Source organism: Belonocnema kinseyi, chromosome 3 (assembly GCF_010883055.1).
Source record: "Belonocnema kinseyi isolate 2016_QV_RU_SX_M_011 chromosome 3, B_treatae_v1, whole genome shotgun sequence".
In the NCBI taxonomy this organism is placed as follows: Eukaryota; Metazoa; Arthropoda; class Insecta; order Hymenoptera; family Cynipidae; genus Belonocnema; species Belonocnema kinseyi.
In genome coordinates this window covers 7,754,982-7,771,651 of record NC_046659.1, presented here as the reverse complement: position 1 = coordinate 7,771,651, position 16,670 = coordinate 7,754,982, and the positions used below count along the sequence as shown (strand labels likewise).

Genomic DNA, 16,670 nt, shown 5'->3' with positions numbered 1-16,670 from the left:
GAAATCTAAAAAGAGAATTAATAGTATTAAAAAAAGGAAAAATAAGAGAAGACAGAAAAACCAAAAACGTAAGTCTAGCGCAGGAAAAATAGTTCAATTTCGGATATTTTTGGTGGATAATAAGGAGATTATTATATCATGTCATTTTTACACTCACATTCTAGCGAGTGTTTGAAAACTGAACTAGATCTTTATTCTCTTCCACCCACTCAGACATCTATTGAGAGCTCGCAATGGGTCCATTACAAACCAATTTCATTGCTGACCGACGATTCGCCTATAGAGTTTGTCATTCCAGACCACGGCAGAGAATACATAGATCTCGTTCATACAATGCTCAGTATACGCTTCAAGCTAGTAACACCAGTAGAAACTTCTGCAAGTTCAGCCGATTTAAAAAGTTTAACTGTGATAAGCAACCTACTTCATTCGATGTTCAATCAATTGAACGTATATTTCAATAAAAAAAACTCGTTTCTGCTCCAAACAACGCATACGCGTACAGAGCTTATCTGGAAATATTGCTTAATTACGGCCCAGGTGCAAAAAAGAGCGATCTAACATCCGTTCGCTGGTGTGTAGATATTGCAGGAAAAATGGAAGATTTGACCACTAAAGAGAAAGGCATCGATATCCGTCGGGATCATTTTGGTGCAGGCAAAACAATAGATCTAATCGGCCATCTCCATTGCGAGTATTCGACTCGTACGTACAAAAGATGCTTTTTGCGTTTTAGGACACGTCAGGACAAGCAGCTTACACATTTTGGAAGCATCGCTTATTGTTCGTCGTTCAAAAATAAGCCCCAGAATATTACTAGCAAATGCGGAAGATCCTACACAAGGAACAGCAAAATACCCGATAACAAGAGTGAAGGTCAAAGAGCTCACTTTACATGGCGGTATTCACGGTGAAATTCTTGATAATGTTATTCTCGGTCAGTTACCCAAAAGAATAATCATTAGTTTTGTCGAGAATAGAGCCTTTAACGGAAATAGAGAACTTAATTAGTTTAATTAAAAAAATTACAAGATTAATTTATTATCTCTTTACATCGATGGGACACAAATACCCTCGAAACCTCTGCAGCCAGATTCTTCAAAAAATAAACTTTACGTTGATGCTTATCAGACTCTTTTCTCTGGCACTGGTATTCACCTTCTTAATGGGGGTAATGATATTGATAGAAGAGATTACCCGGAAGGATTCTGCCTGTTTGCTTTTTACCTTACCCCGGACCTTTCTGCAAATTGTTATTCTCACTTTAATCTCGTGAAACATGGAAGTCTACGAATAGACGTGCCTCTTGAAGAACCACTCGCCAACACAGTAAACTGTATTGTATATGCAGAATATGATGACGTTTTGGTAATTGACGCGTCGTAATTCACCGTCGCCTTAATTTCTCGGAGTCTTACATATCTGACATCCTAATGTGCACATGTGCTTACTTAGGACAGGTTTAGACAGGAAATGAGTACCTTTCTACACACTCCTTGTTATCTCACTCGAATAATGCAGGTGTGTAAACATTAAAAACGATGGAAAAAATCTTGATCCACATAATCATATACATATACGTGATTTTTTGAACTCAGCGACCATCTTTCATTTCGTCCAAAGTAGCCTCACAACTCGGTAGTTTCGTCACGTGGTGACTCCTTCGGGCGAGGCATGCAACTCTTTGTCACAGTCGTCATCTTCAAACGCATTATCAGCCAGACTTTTTTATTGTGCGAAGAATATTATGGACTATGTCATCGATATTCAAGGCATTCGCGATCTTGAAAATAAGTTCATTGCAAAAGAAGTGGCCGTAATTGCAGTGGATCGTAACTTTATTGGACATTGGATAACTGCACCACCTTATCCCTTCTCGGATCTTTGTAGCGATGTGAAGCACTAGATTTTTTTTCGTGATATCGCGAAATCAGCTTGCCAAATCTACACCCGTGGCCGGGAGAAAGCTTTTCTTTTGCAAAATATCACGGGTAGACAGATTATTAATCTGGAAGAATATAAAATGCCCTACTTTAAAAAAATTCGAAACCAATCAAGATTACTTTTTTCATCACGGTGTGAAAAAGGAACATTTTTTACATGTGCTCTTAATAACGTAACTAAACTGAAAATCTGGCTTCAAAGTCAAAGACAAGAAGAAGTAGCACTTCGAGCTATCACCCGTCAGAATATACTGACAACAAATGTCTGTTCTAAAACTGACAATCTTGCCTGGAAAAAGCTATGGACAGCCTTCAGATACTTCGAGCACTTCAATCAATACCAGGACATACGGCTGGTGTATTCCCCGCCGATTGGATACCAAAGGTGTGGATGAGACCGGCTGCTTTAATTTTTAACGCGGATACACACAATAAAAACGGATCGCATTGGGTTGCGGTTTACATTAAACGAAATGTCCATAGAAAGTACTTTGACAGCTACGGCCTACTGCCTCTTATTCCTCAAGATCTTTATCATCTGCGAGGAAACAGTACCTTATTCCGATGGAACACAGCAGATATACAAAGTTCCTCTTCGGACATGTGTGGTAAGTTTTGTATTATGCAAATTGGGTCGATTAACTCAATATAAAAAAGGAAATAGAACCAGAAAGCCCTGAAATGCAACTGATAAACATCACAGCTTTAGATGTTTTAGCGGCCTTGAAAAGAGCAAGTAATTGGAAATCTTTAGGTCTGGACATGGTGCACAGTTTCTGGTACAAGTACCTGACGAGTGTGCATCTTGCGTTGGCAAGGTGTTTTCAGAAGATCATTGAACATCCAGATCTGATGCCAGGCTTTATGCTCCAGGGTACTGCATATATGTTACCAAAAAACGCAGACCCTCAATATCCATCTGACTTTCGGCAGATAGCCTGTCTTACAACAATTTATAATTGTCTTACAGCTATCATTGCAGATAAGGTATATTCTCATTGCGACGAGAATGAAATTCTTACAGAAGAACAAAATGCATGTTGTAAAAACTCGCGAGGCTGTAAAGATCTAGTTACTATAGACGCTGTTGCCATGAATCAAGCTCGTAAGCATCAAAGAAACTTACACATGGCATACATTGACTACAAGGAAGCGTTTCCTTCAATGCCGCATGACTATTCGCTTGAAGTCTTAAAACTTTATAAAATCTGCCCACGCACCAATGACTTTTTAAGCCATGCGATGAGGCTCTAGGGTACAAGAATCAAGTATTTTGATCATGGACAACCAAGGATAACTAGATCAATACGCTTTACGACGGGTATCTTTCAAGGAGACTCCTTCAGAGCACTATGGTTCTGTTTAGCGTTGAATTCATTGAATTCATAATGAGGACGGTCATCAACTGACCCATCTTCTTTACATGGATGACCTGAAGCTGCACGCTAGTTCAGCCCAGAATCTGCAGCAGGTGATCGATGTCACAAAGCAGTTTTCCAATTATATCCACATGGAGTACGGACCATACAAATGTAAAAGAGTGCATTTAATCAGAGGGGAATTAGGGACCGCAGAGTTAGAGAACGAGTTCGAAAATGATATCGAGGCAATGGATGCAGGCGAATCATATAAATATCTGGGTATTCTTGAATCTAAGGGTATTCATCATACGATGGGTAAAACAAGCCTAACTACTGCCTTCATTACGAGTCTCAAATTTATTATGAAGAGTTTTCTCATCTCGGCAAACAAAATCAGGACAATCGTTGTAGATGTCAAAAAACGGTGTAAGTCACAAATTATACAGTTAGGAGACTATTATAACAACAAACGAAATGTTGCGCTTTACAGTAACATCTGTTAAGCGGATCTTGAATACACGCCCTTAAATTTGTCCCCCGATGGGGCCATGAATATCAGGGCAGAAACCATAGAGGAATTATAAACACAACGGAGGCAGAAAGCCATTCATGGCGAGCACTCTAACACGTTAGATCAAAATGAAGTGGATAGTGAGGCATCTAATATTTCGCTAAGAAAGGGTGTTCTGTATCCAGAGACGGAAGGATTCGTCATTGCAATACAGGACAAGGTGGTCAGCACCAGGAATTGTCGCAAACATATGTTACATCAAGACGTGGTTGACCGGTGCGGATTATGTGGAGATACCAACGAATCCATCGAACAAATTATTGATGGCTGTCGCATAATGGCTCAGAGAGAATATACACACAGACATAATGATGTAGCGGGCATTATACATCAGCAACTTGCACGAACCCTAGGACTCTTAAAAGAATGGATGCCCTTCTATAGATACATTACAATGTCTGTTTTAGAAAGCGAATATTACATCTTATATTGGGATGTTACTATCCAAACGCATCATTACATCCAGGCCAATTGACCTGACATTGTGATGCGAGAAAAAAAGGTGGAAGAGTGTACATCATCGACATTGCTTGTCGGCCTAACCGAAATTTTCAGTCAACCTATGCAAGCAAGATCCACAAGTATAGCGAGTTAACGCATGAAGTAAAGACCATATGGAGGAATGTGAATCATGCACCTATCCATCCCATTGTGATTTCGGCTACAGTGTTTAGATGGCAGTTTTATGATGTATAACAGGGTTTGCCCGAGTAAAAGTTTAATAAAAACAAATAATTGTGGCTCAGTGGCTAGACGCTCAGACTTTGCCTCAGAGGTCCGGGGTTCAATTCCTTAGCCTGTACCTCTGAAAATTTTTCTCTGTACCTTTACCGAGGCTGTGGTGGTTTAGGACCCACCTTAAGATGTAGGTCCCCCCATCGTTTACTTGACTGCAACCCTGTCCGTCAATGATGGGTTAAAAACCAGGCTTTTTCCAATATGTCGGGGCACACTGCTCTCATCAGATCACTTGATTGCTTTATGAAAATGCGTACGTGACTGATGATATATACCTAGACAGCCCCGTGTTAAATAATCAAAAATAAAATCCAACTCTGACCAAAAATGCCTTCGACATGTTGGACAGTAACCATCTTAAGCCTGTGACAAAAATTAAATACTTAAACAATTAATTTTTTATATAATATTCGTTATGATATTCGATATACGGTGCGCCATACAGTCTACGAAACTCCTTCAACCATGCATCATTTTACTATTCAGGGAAAATCCCTATATTATTTATCTATTCTTTATCTTCCCATCCTAGACTTAAAGTAAACACGCGTGCCTAGCGATACGAGACCCAGACTCCTATCAGAGTCAATGACCTCGCGGCTTAGTTGGGGGAAATCCGCCAGTCTAGACAGACGGCCGAGGAGTGGGGGTAGACTGACGGGCAACCCATAGTATTTCCTTACTACTATAACTCACTTCTTGTTCATATAAAAACCTACGTTGATGATATTAAAAATAATGCCACTAATCTTTTGTACTATCGTAATAAAAAATGTGATTCTCCTTAAAAACTATGATCGATTATATTACTTTTTAGGTTGCTGATCTATATAAAAGGTCATATGGGACAAAAAAACTCACTGACATTGTAATTGTTGGTGCAGCAAGAACTCCAATTGGAAGTTTTCTAGGGCCATTATCTTCATTTTCTGCGACAAAACTTGGAGCTGTGGCGATTCAAGTATGTATCATTTTTCAATGATGTTCGTAAGCGTGCGGAAATTACGTCTTCCAGGGTCCGGCTATGAAATTCTCATCATCGTTTAAAAACATTCTTTGAATCAAATGTGATTTCTCAAGAAAATAAATCAAATGTTTGATTTAAATGTCGTAAAGGATAACGTAGAGTTCTTGTATCGGACTTTTTATCCAGTACTTGGACGATCTAATTAACGATTTCTATTTGTTTTTTATGTGTAAACAGAATTTATATGGAAATGGCTCTACGCTAATTTTTTTGTAACTTTGCTTCCTGGTAGTTCTCGATGTGTAGATCAAAAGTTTTAATATGTAAAAAGCCCACAAAATTAAAGTTTTTGAGATATAGCCGTTTAAAGTTAAGGTTTCTTTGCATTTTGCACCAGAATAAGGCTGCAATGCTGACTATACAAATCAGAATGATGCGGCTTGTGCAAACATAATCATGCCTACTAGGTAAAAGTGAAATTTTACAGGGCGGGTGATTGAAGAAATCTCGAGTCGAGGCAGCGGAGCGGGGGAGAAGTCTCAGCGGGGAATTCTGATCCCTACTCATTACAGGTCGACCATGTTTCCCTACTCTCTGCTCTTCCCGTTCACGCGTCGGCAATCGAGTCCAAGTTCTTCCGTCTATTGCCCTAGGGCACGCGCTTTTCCGATTGCGAGCTTCGCGCTCGGTCACTTGTCCTTTGCAATTGGAATGCTTGAATAAAAACTTATTTAAAAAAATATTTGTTAGATCGCAGTGTTTAAATGCTTGAATGCATCTCCTCATTCTGAATTTTCTACTTAATTAAGTGTGTATAGTTCAAGATTAAATTGCTCAAAGCTCTGTGGACTTTCAGGTACACAATCTCATTGTGATACTCACGCTACGTGACCGATTTTCGACTGACATTTTTTAATGTATATTTTTTGTCTGAACTACCTAACAATAAAAAGCGACAATCCTTTCTTCAGACATTCTTCACTATATTGCGTTGTTAAGCTGGAAATTTTAAGTATCTAGCACCTTTGGGCGTAATATGAAAAGTTTTAATTTTGTATATTAATTTTAGAAAATAAATTAAAAACGAGGAATTCTTTGAAAAAGTGGTTCAAAGAAATAATAAAAAAATCTTAAATGCTAAAATTCCTTCTAAAAATTTCCTTGCACTTCTCATCGTTTGACTGAAAATTTCAATTTTCAATTTTTTAAATAATATTTTCAAAAAATAAAAACAAACTAGTAAGTCCTATGAAAAATGGTGCAAATAAATTTTGTATGAATTTTAAAAACTGCAACAATAAAACCAAAATATCAAATCTTATATAATATTCTTTTGAGCCTTTTAATTAAATGTCGTCATTTAGCTTAAAATTAAAATTTTCAATGCATGAAACCTAAACAACTTATCCTCTTAAAAAATAGTTTAATCAAAAATTGTAGATATTTTAAAGGGCTTCAATTCTGATTTTATTCTGTTTTTGCGTATTTGTCTTCGTTTGACATAAAATGAAATATTCTTTTGAATAAAATTTTCGATTGATAAAACCATAACCATTGTTCAAAGAATTTAGGTTAACAAACTCTTTCCTTCTCTTAGGACATAAAAAAGTGTGCCAACGCCCGATTTCATCTGTTAATTTTTTTAGAGTTGTCATGTTTATGGACGGACGGAAGGTGTCTCAAAACGTGGAGATCCGTTCAAAAACTACGGCGTTAAATTTAATAAAATTCTGATACTTTCTCAATCATGAATTATAAGAACGTAATAAATTATAAAAAATGTGTATCTTTTTTTGTGAACAACTTTTTTCTATAATTTTTTTTCGTGCTTTTTTCCGTTTTTCCACATATGTTTAATTGTTATCTTCGATGTTATTTTTTTACGATTAAAATCGAAACTATGCTTCTCCTTAAAAAGTGATTACTAAAAAAATTTATAGGGTTGTTTTAGGTTCATAATTTTTGTTCACTACTTTTTTCTTAGCGTATACCGTTTTTTCAAAAATTCAATTTAGAATATTATTTTTTACGATTCAAACAAAAACTGCGCATCATATCAAAAAACGATTTCAGACAAATTGGTAGCTCTTTCTAAGTTGAACAACTTTCGTTCGTTTATTTTTTTGGCAGTTTCAATTTCATAGTAGAATTTTCAAATTAAGAGACGAGTTTTTTCATCAAAATATAGAACTTTCTCACTAATATAGAAGAATGTTAAAAAAAGAAGTTACATTTTTAACAAAAAGAGATTGATTCTGAACCCAGAATTTCATAGTAGAATTATTAATTTAAAAGACAAATATTTAATGTAAAAGATCAAAATCTCTGTTCAAAATATGAGAATGTTAAACAAAGTGGTTACATTTTTCAGCAAAAGTAATTAATTTTCAACCCAGAACTCAATAGTATAATTTTAAGTTAACAGGCGAATTTTTATTTCAAATGACCGAACATTATATTTAAAATAGAAGAATGTTTAACAAAATACTGTCTTTTTACTGCAAGATATTAACTCTGAACCCGCAACTTAATATTAGAATTTCCAAAATTAAAACACGAATTTTTAGTTCATAAGATTGAAGATTCTGTCAAAAATAGAAGAATGTTCAACAAAGTAGTTGCATTTTTAACAAAAAGAGATTAATTTTGAACTGCAATTTAATTGTAGGATTTTAAAATTAAAGACGAGTTTTTAATTCACAAGATCGAACTTTCTGCCAAAAATGGAAAAATGTTCAAAAAAATAGTTGCATTTGTAACAAAAAGAGATTAATTATGAACCCAGAATTTCATAGTAGAATTTTCAAATTAAAAGACGAATTTTTTCATCAAAATATAGAACTTTCTCTCTAATATAGAAGAATGTTAAAGAAGTTGCATTTTTAACAAAAGCAGATTAATTCTGAACCCAGAATTTCTTAGTAGAATTTTCAAGTTAACAGGCAAATTTTTATTTCAAATGACCGAACTTTATATTCCAAACAGAAGAATGGTTAAGAAAATAGCGTCTTTTTTCGCAAGATATTAATACTGAACCCGATATTTATTATTAGAATTTCCAAAATTAAAAGATGAAGTTTCAATTCAAAAGATTGAACATGCTGTCAAAAATAGAAGAATGTTGAACCAAATATTTGCATTTTTAACCAAAAGAGATTAATTCTGAACCCAGAATTAAATAGTAGAATTTTAAATTAACAGGAGAATTTTTATTTCAAAAGATTGTACTTTCATTCCGAAATTGGAGAAAGTTAAACAAAATTGTTGCACTCTTAACTAAAAGACATAAATTCTGAATCCAGATTTTAATAGTATTGTTTTCAAATTAAAAGACGAAGTTTTAATTCAGAAAATCGAATTTTTGTCTCAAAATAAAAGAATGTCCAATATAATAGTTGAATTTTCGAGCAAAAAAAAAAAATATATTCTTACGAAAACTGTTTAATTTTCCATTGAACTAAAAATGAATCTGTAAAATTCCTTGTTTTAATAATAGTCCAGTTGTATTTGTTGGCGTTTAATTCTTTACTATAATTTGCGGTTTTCTTGGTTAGTGTATTTAGGTGATGATAATAATCTATCACACCTACTGATCATGTTAAAAAAATCCTCTAAAACAATGTTGGCGAAAGATGATGTCAGATTGCGCAAGTGCACGCTTATGAAGACTTGAGAGTTTTGATTCTTTTGGAATCGAACTGAAAGGCAAAGCCATTGAACGCGTACTCGGGTTGCGGGTAGTGGGTCGCTGTACCAAGTGTTTCTGCTGATTATGGTTTCAATAATTAATACGCAGTCGCAGATAATTGCCCAGGGATGGTCCCGAAGTAATAAACCCTAAGCCTTTATAAACAAAATTAGGGTCAACAAAACTGCTAGCTCAGCCTAAACAAAACAAAATTGGCAGAGGGGATGGTACGTAATCACAAAGCTCACATTTGACAAAGGATAATTAACATCGGTTTATTCAGAAGTTAACAGAAGTTAATCAATATACATAACATGAGAATAAAAAAAGAGTAATACAATAAAATTGTTAAAGCGTATTGGCAGTTCCAACATTAATTAACAACAACATATATCTAGAAAATAATGTGTTCACAACGAAAAATTGACAGTAAAGAAATTCAACAGTAATGGTGCTATTTCATTGAGGTTACTCACATAGCACCAAAGAAATTCTGGCATGAGTACGACAAACTGTTTCTAGGGGTATAAATAGAGTTTCACAAACTAACACAGCTTAAGGGTTCTTAAAAAAAAGGAAATAAGAAGGGGGGTTCGAGAACGTCTTGATTCAACAATCAAGTTCTGTAATTCACAACGGTCGAGAGGAACATAGCCAACGCGATCCGCTTCCTGTTCGTCCATCATATCGTCCCATCCTTCCTTCGTTAGTCCTTATGAACCGCCGCCGAGCGAGGGAGATATTCCGAGCTGCTTGCTTTGAGTGGGGGCGTGAGGTAAGAGTCGTTCCCTGGTAGTCAGGATCGGCTGTATTCCGGTGCTTAGGTAGAGGATTAGGAGCCCCTAATCCTTCTTGAAGATGCGAAGTGGGTTTCCTAATGCGCCCGATAAAGAGAAAATACAAAAAACGACATCAAAGCCAAGAAATGTCTGTTCATAACATAGACATTTCAACGGTAATAATTTTAGGCGAGATTACCTATCCTTCCATAGAATTTGGGTGGTAACTGGAAAGTGTATTACTATAAATAATTGCTTCAAATCTAAAATCCGAAGGCAAGAAAGCAGAGGTTAAAAGTTCCGCCAACAGCTACTTGAAAAGAAAATGCACGGAAACTTTCACAGAAATGTAGACGAACAGTCCTTCTCAAGAGAACAAACTTTGGCTTTTCTCGAATCATTAGGGCTTATTTAAGGCTTAGACGATATCATTTACGCATGCCATGTGTTTTCCAAGTTAGAATACCGTGACCTCATTTCATATCCAGAAGTTCCCAGCGATCGGTTCAGAGCGTGTCATGCACACGCTGATTATCTAGAACGCATACTATCTGGGTGTCGCACCCAAGCGGGAACTACGTATCTCTACAGCCATGATGTGGCCCTAAGAGTACTTTATAAGCCATCTTTGTCGCTCTTATGGTGTTAGCCGCGACCCTGCCCTGCCGAACGCTACGAAGGAGTTAGCGGCAATTGTCCAAGACGAGAAGTGCCAAATTTTCTGGATCTATAATTTTCGAACAGCAGTCTCCGTTGCAAACTCTAGGCCTGACGCCATATCTCCAAGACTTCGAGAAACGAACTACATTCATACAAGAATTCTCGGTTCTAACTGACTGCAACGTCACTGCCAAGTGAAAGGAAAAGGAGGAGAGTTATCAAGACCTAAAAAAGGAGCTGCAATGACTGAACCCAAAATATTCGGTTAAAGTAATTGTACTTTTGATTGGTGCTCTTGGAGGTGCGAACGTATGTCTGATTCGTAACCTTAAGGCCATACCCGTGTGCCAAAAATATGTCAAGGAACTTGCGAGATGGATGCAGAAAGTTGTCATCCTTGGGTCGCTTCATGTCCTCAAGAAACACGAGGGTTTCGCCGGTCTGATCTTATGATTTCATTGTGCTCCATAACCACCCATTTTAAAGTTGTGATACGTGGCCATAGGTGTAATTTACCGCGGTTCTAATGGGAGCCGGTTTCATTTTTAGATAGAGGTTGCTTCCAGTGAGACCCTGCGGTGGTTGTTTAACCTTTTCTGCCTAAGCGTGACACCAAAGCCCTCTCTATATGGCGAAGACTGCAGCCACACTATTGGGTCCAGGGACTAAAAATAGGGTCACTCGATTTCCCTTCGATCGATTTTTTAGTAATTCAAAGCATTCCCATACTAGTAGCGACGTAGTCGTCGTTCCATTCAGGGTCATTATAGCGGACCTCTGCCTGAACAGATACGGATGTTTATTTTGTTGCGATACTCGTGTGCTTTTTAGGCACTCTGAAGCATGGTTATAATCTTAGATTGTATTGTAGGATTGTGGCATAGGATCACATCGGGATAGTAAAGTCCATTCCACTCCTTCTACAATACATATCTACTGAAATCAATCTTCTGCCCATCCCTTGGCAGGTGTGCCTCGCCGTTAACCCATTCCGCCTTCCTGGATAGGTTAACATAATACTTCTTTTCCAAGACACAGCGAGTGGGCGTTTTGTCCTTGAGCATGCTCTGGGTCGGCCTACTTCGGATATCAGTTAGGATACGCACTGCCGCCGTGATCCTTCCGCGGTTTACCACATTTGATCTTCAGATCGTTTGTTAGCCACGGCCTTCATATTAAGATGGAGGGGCTCAAACTCTAACGTTAGTGCTCCTTCTGTCATCGTAGGTGACGACTTCAAAGCTACCGTGACGACTTTTAGAATCAGGCCAGATCGCAAGACCGCTGGGTAGATCCACATAATGGTGTCCGGCTTCAAGTCACATATTTTCCCTATGGCTCTCCCGCAGAGCCATATAATTGTGACTAGCTTTTTGCACTTGTTTTCCAAGTGCTCGTTTCATAACAGCTTCTTATCTAGGGTTACTACTAAAGATTAAACTCGTTTTTGGATTTCTAGATATTGTTTTTCCAGTTTTGGTGAGCATCTTACTCGGATTGATCGATAGTCCAGCTTTCTTGCACCGAGAATTCACTATACCCAGTTCTTGCTGCATTGCCTCCAAAAGCAGTTCATCCACTGCGAAGCACAAAAACAGGGGCGATAAAACTTTTTTCAGCGGAAACTTCGTGTCAACGGTTCCACAAAAAATGATATCACCTTTAGTCATTATTTGATTGCTTTTGGCAAAAATTTAACAAGTCCATTCTACGACTGAAATGTGCCCTAACCACCTCTCTAGAGACGTAATTGATGGATCCTTCGATATAAACAAAGGTTTTAATCGCGAGGCCTTTATAGTTCGGTTATTCTTTGAGTAGGTTTACTGCTCTGCTGAGGGCCGTCTCCGTCAAGTAGCGCTTGTCTCCTTAGTTTCATTTTCAGGGAATCGTTAATGCCTTTCTTCTTTTTGGGGACTCATTAGCCGCTCCCGTTTACATAGCATCATCACCAAGGCTCCAAGGGCTGCATTATTATAATTTATACCCGCGTGTAGATAACGCCAAGTGTACTCGTCCTGCATATTCAGATTCTGCGAATAGAGATACATTTTTTTAAAACATTGATTTGAAAAAATGGTTCAACGAGGCGTCTAAATTTTCATCTTTTCCCTTGTTCTTTCAGATGATTAGTGTAGGAGGATTTTACGTTGGACCCTTTGAGGGTGCGCAATTCCAATTTGTCATTGCTTACTGTCACAGCACCTATGCGTTATGTATATATCACGCAGTGGCCGAGGCCATCGAACTCCCCATGCGAAATATCTTAGATTTAACGAGTTAAAAACAATGAGACACGGAGAGAAACAAGGGCCTTAACCAGTTAACACACTAATTACACAGAGATCGGACTGGAAAAGGGAAACACTCCTTTTCTCCTTCCCCGCCTATAAACTCATGTCAGCTAACAAGTATGATCGACGAAAACTATTAGCAATTTACTATACCACTAAATATTGATTAAGAATGTTAGTTTTTAATCAAAATTAAACACTTATAAAGATAAAATCAATCACTTTCGGTTAACTACCCATATGTCGATATTTGAAATCATCCGATGATAGGGATATTAATTATAAATATGAATGGTCTCTCCCTCTTAAAGAAATTCAATTTTAAGTTAATATTATTAACAGATCAAATGCCTTTCTATACCTTCATCATCGTCCTCCTCACCGGGAGAGGTTATTTGTTAACTTAGAATGACTAATAAATAATTTGTTTAGATCAATACAAATTACAGTTCAGGTAATAAATTTGTTCACTGACAAGAATAACGAACAAATTAGCGAATGACTTTAATAATTAATAGAATCATGAAGTACCAATCCGATTTCGAAACTCACAAAATTGTAAGTAAACCATATAATTCGAAAAATCTGAATCATGACAATTAACTATTGGAATTTTGATTGAAATAATTAATTAAATGTCTCACCTTGGCTGCGGGGCAGTCGTTCATCACTTCTTCCCTTTGTCGGAACTAAATAGATGGAAATCTATAAATTCAGTAATGTCAATTAATTGTGATCAAATTTGTTACGTAGGATTAAACAGGTAATATCTCAATACATTATCTCTCTCTCATGTCTCTCACTCTTAATTGGGACTGGGGATCAAGTACTGAGGCATAGGGGAATATTAGAGATTTATTATAAAGACCAATTCAACACACTGAAAGGTGATAAGAATTATGTGTTATTAAATCTATAGAGAGAAATTGCTTAGCTTGACATCTCTTCCGCCACCGTGGAGATAGACGGTAGTTCCTAAGAAAAAGTGAATTCATTGTCTAACTTTTTTAAAAATAAAAACATTGAGTTAAATTTCTGTCAGAACAAAATGGAGTAATTTGAGATCACTCACACAACCTATCAAAATTGTAATAGTTACCAGGGTTAGGGCATCCAGTCCGGGAGTAGCATTAACCCTTAACGGTCCCCCTACTTTGGTATGACGTTGAGGTCCTCATGGGGTCGTTAAAGAACTCAGCCGTAATTTTTTATTTCGTAGAGGCTTTTTGATAGTTTGGCGTGAAATTTTGTTGGGCATTCCCTTAAGTTAATAAGTTTATCAAATAAGGTCAGTATCAAACCCGACTTTTCGAATCGTATATATTGCCTACTTCTCAAAATTTTCTAACGCTAAGCGCTAAATATTTTGAATCAACTGCAACACTCGCAGTTTGAGGTGAGCATCGGTTCTAAACAAGGGTTTTAATCATGTGTAATTGACTCAATGATATATATCGACCCTTTCTGGAAACGGTCGAACTCTAAAAGCTCAATATTTCGAATTAACTATGACACTCACTGTTCCTGGGCAGCTATGATTTGAAACAAGGTTATAATCATGTGCGATTGTCTCAATCATAGTATTGACGTCTTTTCGCAACGGCGAAACGCGCAAGGTTTTGTGATAACTGATACAATTACTGCTTTGAATGCATAAAGGATGCAAAGTGAGCTCACTTTGATTGGAGGTAATATCAATTATATAAATCCCTAGCTCCTCGCAATTTTCGAACGCGAATCGTTCAATATTTATAATTAAGTGCAGCACTCACAGTGTCAGGGTAGCAACGCTTCTGAAATAAGATTATTATTATTTATTATTATAATTATTATAAATAGTTTTCTTACTACAAAAACAAACTTTCTGCACATTTACCGGTAGTTGACCCCGGGAAAATGCAATTCAATGGAAAGTCACCGTAAAAGGCATTACTTACTCTCAAACATTCACTATGTATTAGGTGAGAAAGTGACCAATTACCACCTCCAATTTTATTTACTTCTTTTGTAATTGTGCCCATTTCAGGTGCTAATTTAATCACCTTCAAGAATGCTAATACATCAATTATGAGTGGAAATGAACTTGAATTATCTTTCTTTTAAAAACGCTCTCAAAAGAGAATATTTCCCCTCAAGTAATTTTCCTTTTGACATAGAGCCTCTTCCCTGCGAGGTCACGAACTTTTTCCAAATGTAATATTGTAATATTGTGAAAATATATTCGGCCTAAGGCCGTGTCAAGATACCACATCATATTTTCTTTCTCAGCGACCTTCTTCTATTGTTCAGCGCTGGTATTGAACTCGTAGCCGGGCGGGGCCCTATGTCTCTCAACCGGCAGCTTATATCATTATGTTATAGTTGTACATTACAATTTAAATCTATACGGACTCTGTTTCGCACTACCATCGAGGTCGAATCGAAGGCATGTTACCGTGTTACAATTTTTGGATAAGTACAATGCAAAGTAACTTATGCTACTCTACGTTACTTCAAGAGAGAGTGGCGCCAAGCGTTTCGTGAACATTGCAGTTCACTTATGCAGGGCTGACCCGAAACTGAGGGTGTTTTAAGATTTCGATTGATTCTCTATGTTTTCTTGAAAACATGATGCGTGTTTTTACAGGGACTATTGTTTTGTCAAATAAAATGTTTGTCCTGTTCCGATATGATGTTCAGCTAGTGCTAATTGCGTGAAATTTTTTAACCTGACATACGATTTGTTCTGTGACACCTTGGATGTAGGGTAGAGTGGTGGTCATTTTTCTCTCTCTTTCTTTCGTAGGTTGTGTTGACATGTTTTTTTAAAATGTATTTTTTTATTGCTTTATCAATTTGTTTAGGTACCTGTTTGTGTGTGGGTATTCTGTAAACTTTATGTTCTAATGTGTCATCAGATCTGTTGTAAATTAATATGTCCAAGAAAAGCAATTTTCCGTTTTGTTCTATTTCTATGGTGATCTGAATATTAGGATGTAATCGATTTATGGAATCGTAAAACTTATTTAGTTCTTCTCGTCCATGTAGCCAGATGGCAAAAGTGCCATCAACGTAACAGAACCAAAATTCTGGTATAAGCTTGACTTGGTCGAAGATTTTAGTTTCTAGATGTTCCATAAAGACGTTGGCTATTACAGGTAAGATTGTGCATCCCATTGCTGCACCTGAGGTTTGTTCGTAGAATAGGTTATTGAAATAGAAGTAAGTATTATTGAGACAGTGTTCTATCAAAGGTACGATCTCGGAAGGAAAGTTTGTAAAAGATTGAATAATGTCAATTGTATCAGAGATTGGTACTTTCGTAAAGAGAGATACTATGCCGAAACTCACTATGATGTCTTGGGGTTGAATGTGAACCTGTTGTATGTTTTTAATAAAGTCAAATGAGTTTTGGACGGGCATGATGGAGTTTCCTGTAAAAGGATTGATTTTTGTAGCGAACAAGCGTCCTAGGTTATAAGTTGGTGTGTTTATCGCGCTGACGATTGATCTGAGTGGAATTTTATCTTTTTGGATTTTTGGGAGCCCGTAAAGTCTTGGAGAGATGGGATTAGTAGGTATCAATTTAGATATTGTTTGGCTGTGAAGATTAGAGTCTTTGAGAAGGGTTTTTGTCTTACTGACTATTGTTTTTGTAGGTTCCCTTTTAAGTTTTGTGAATGTATCGTT

At 36.9% G+C, this 16,670-nt stretch overlaps 1 protein-coding gene across 10 annotated transcripts in view; it reads left to right on the top strand.

Annotated features, from left to right (window-relative positions):
* The window catches only part of LOC117169108 (acetyl-CoA acetyltransferase, mitochondrial), a 260,337-nt gene that overhangs the window by 144,229 nt on the left and 99,438 nt on the right, over nt 1–16,670 (top strand). For all 10 annotated transcript variants that reach the window (XM_033355262.1, XM_033355261.1, XM_033355258.1 and 7 more), the window contains one exon: nt 5,431–5,574. The gene's annotated coding sequence lies outside the window, so the exon portion shown is untranslated. The remainder of the gene's footprint in view (nt 1–5,430; nt 5,575–16,670) is intronic.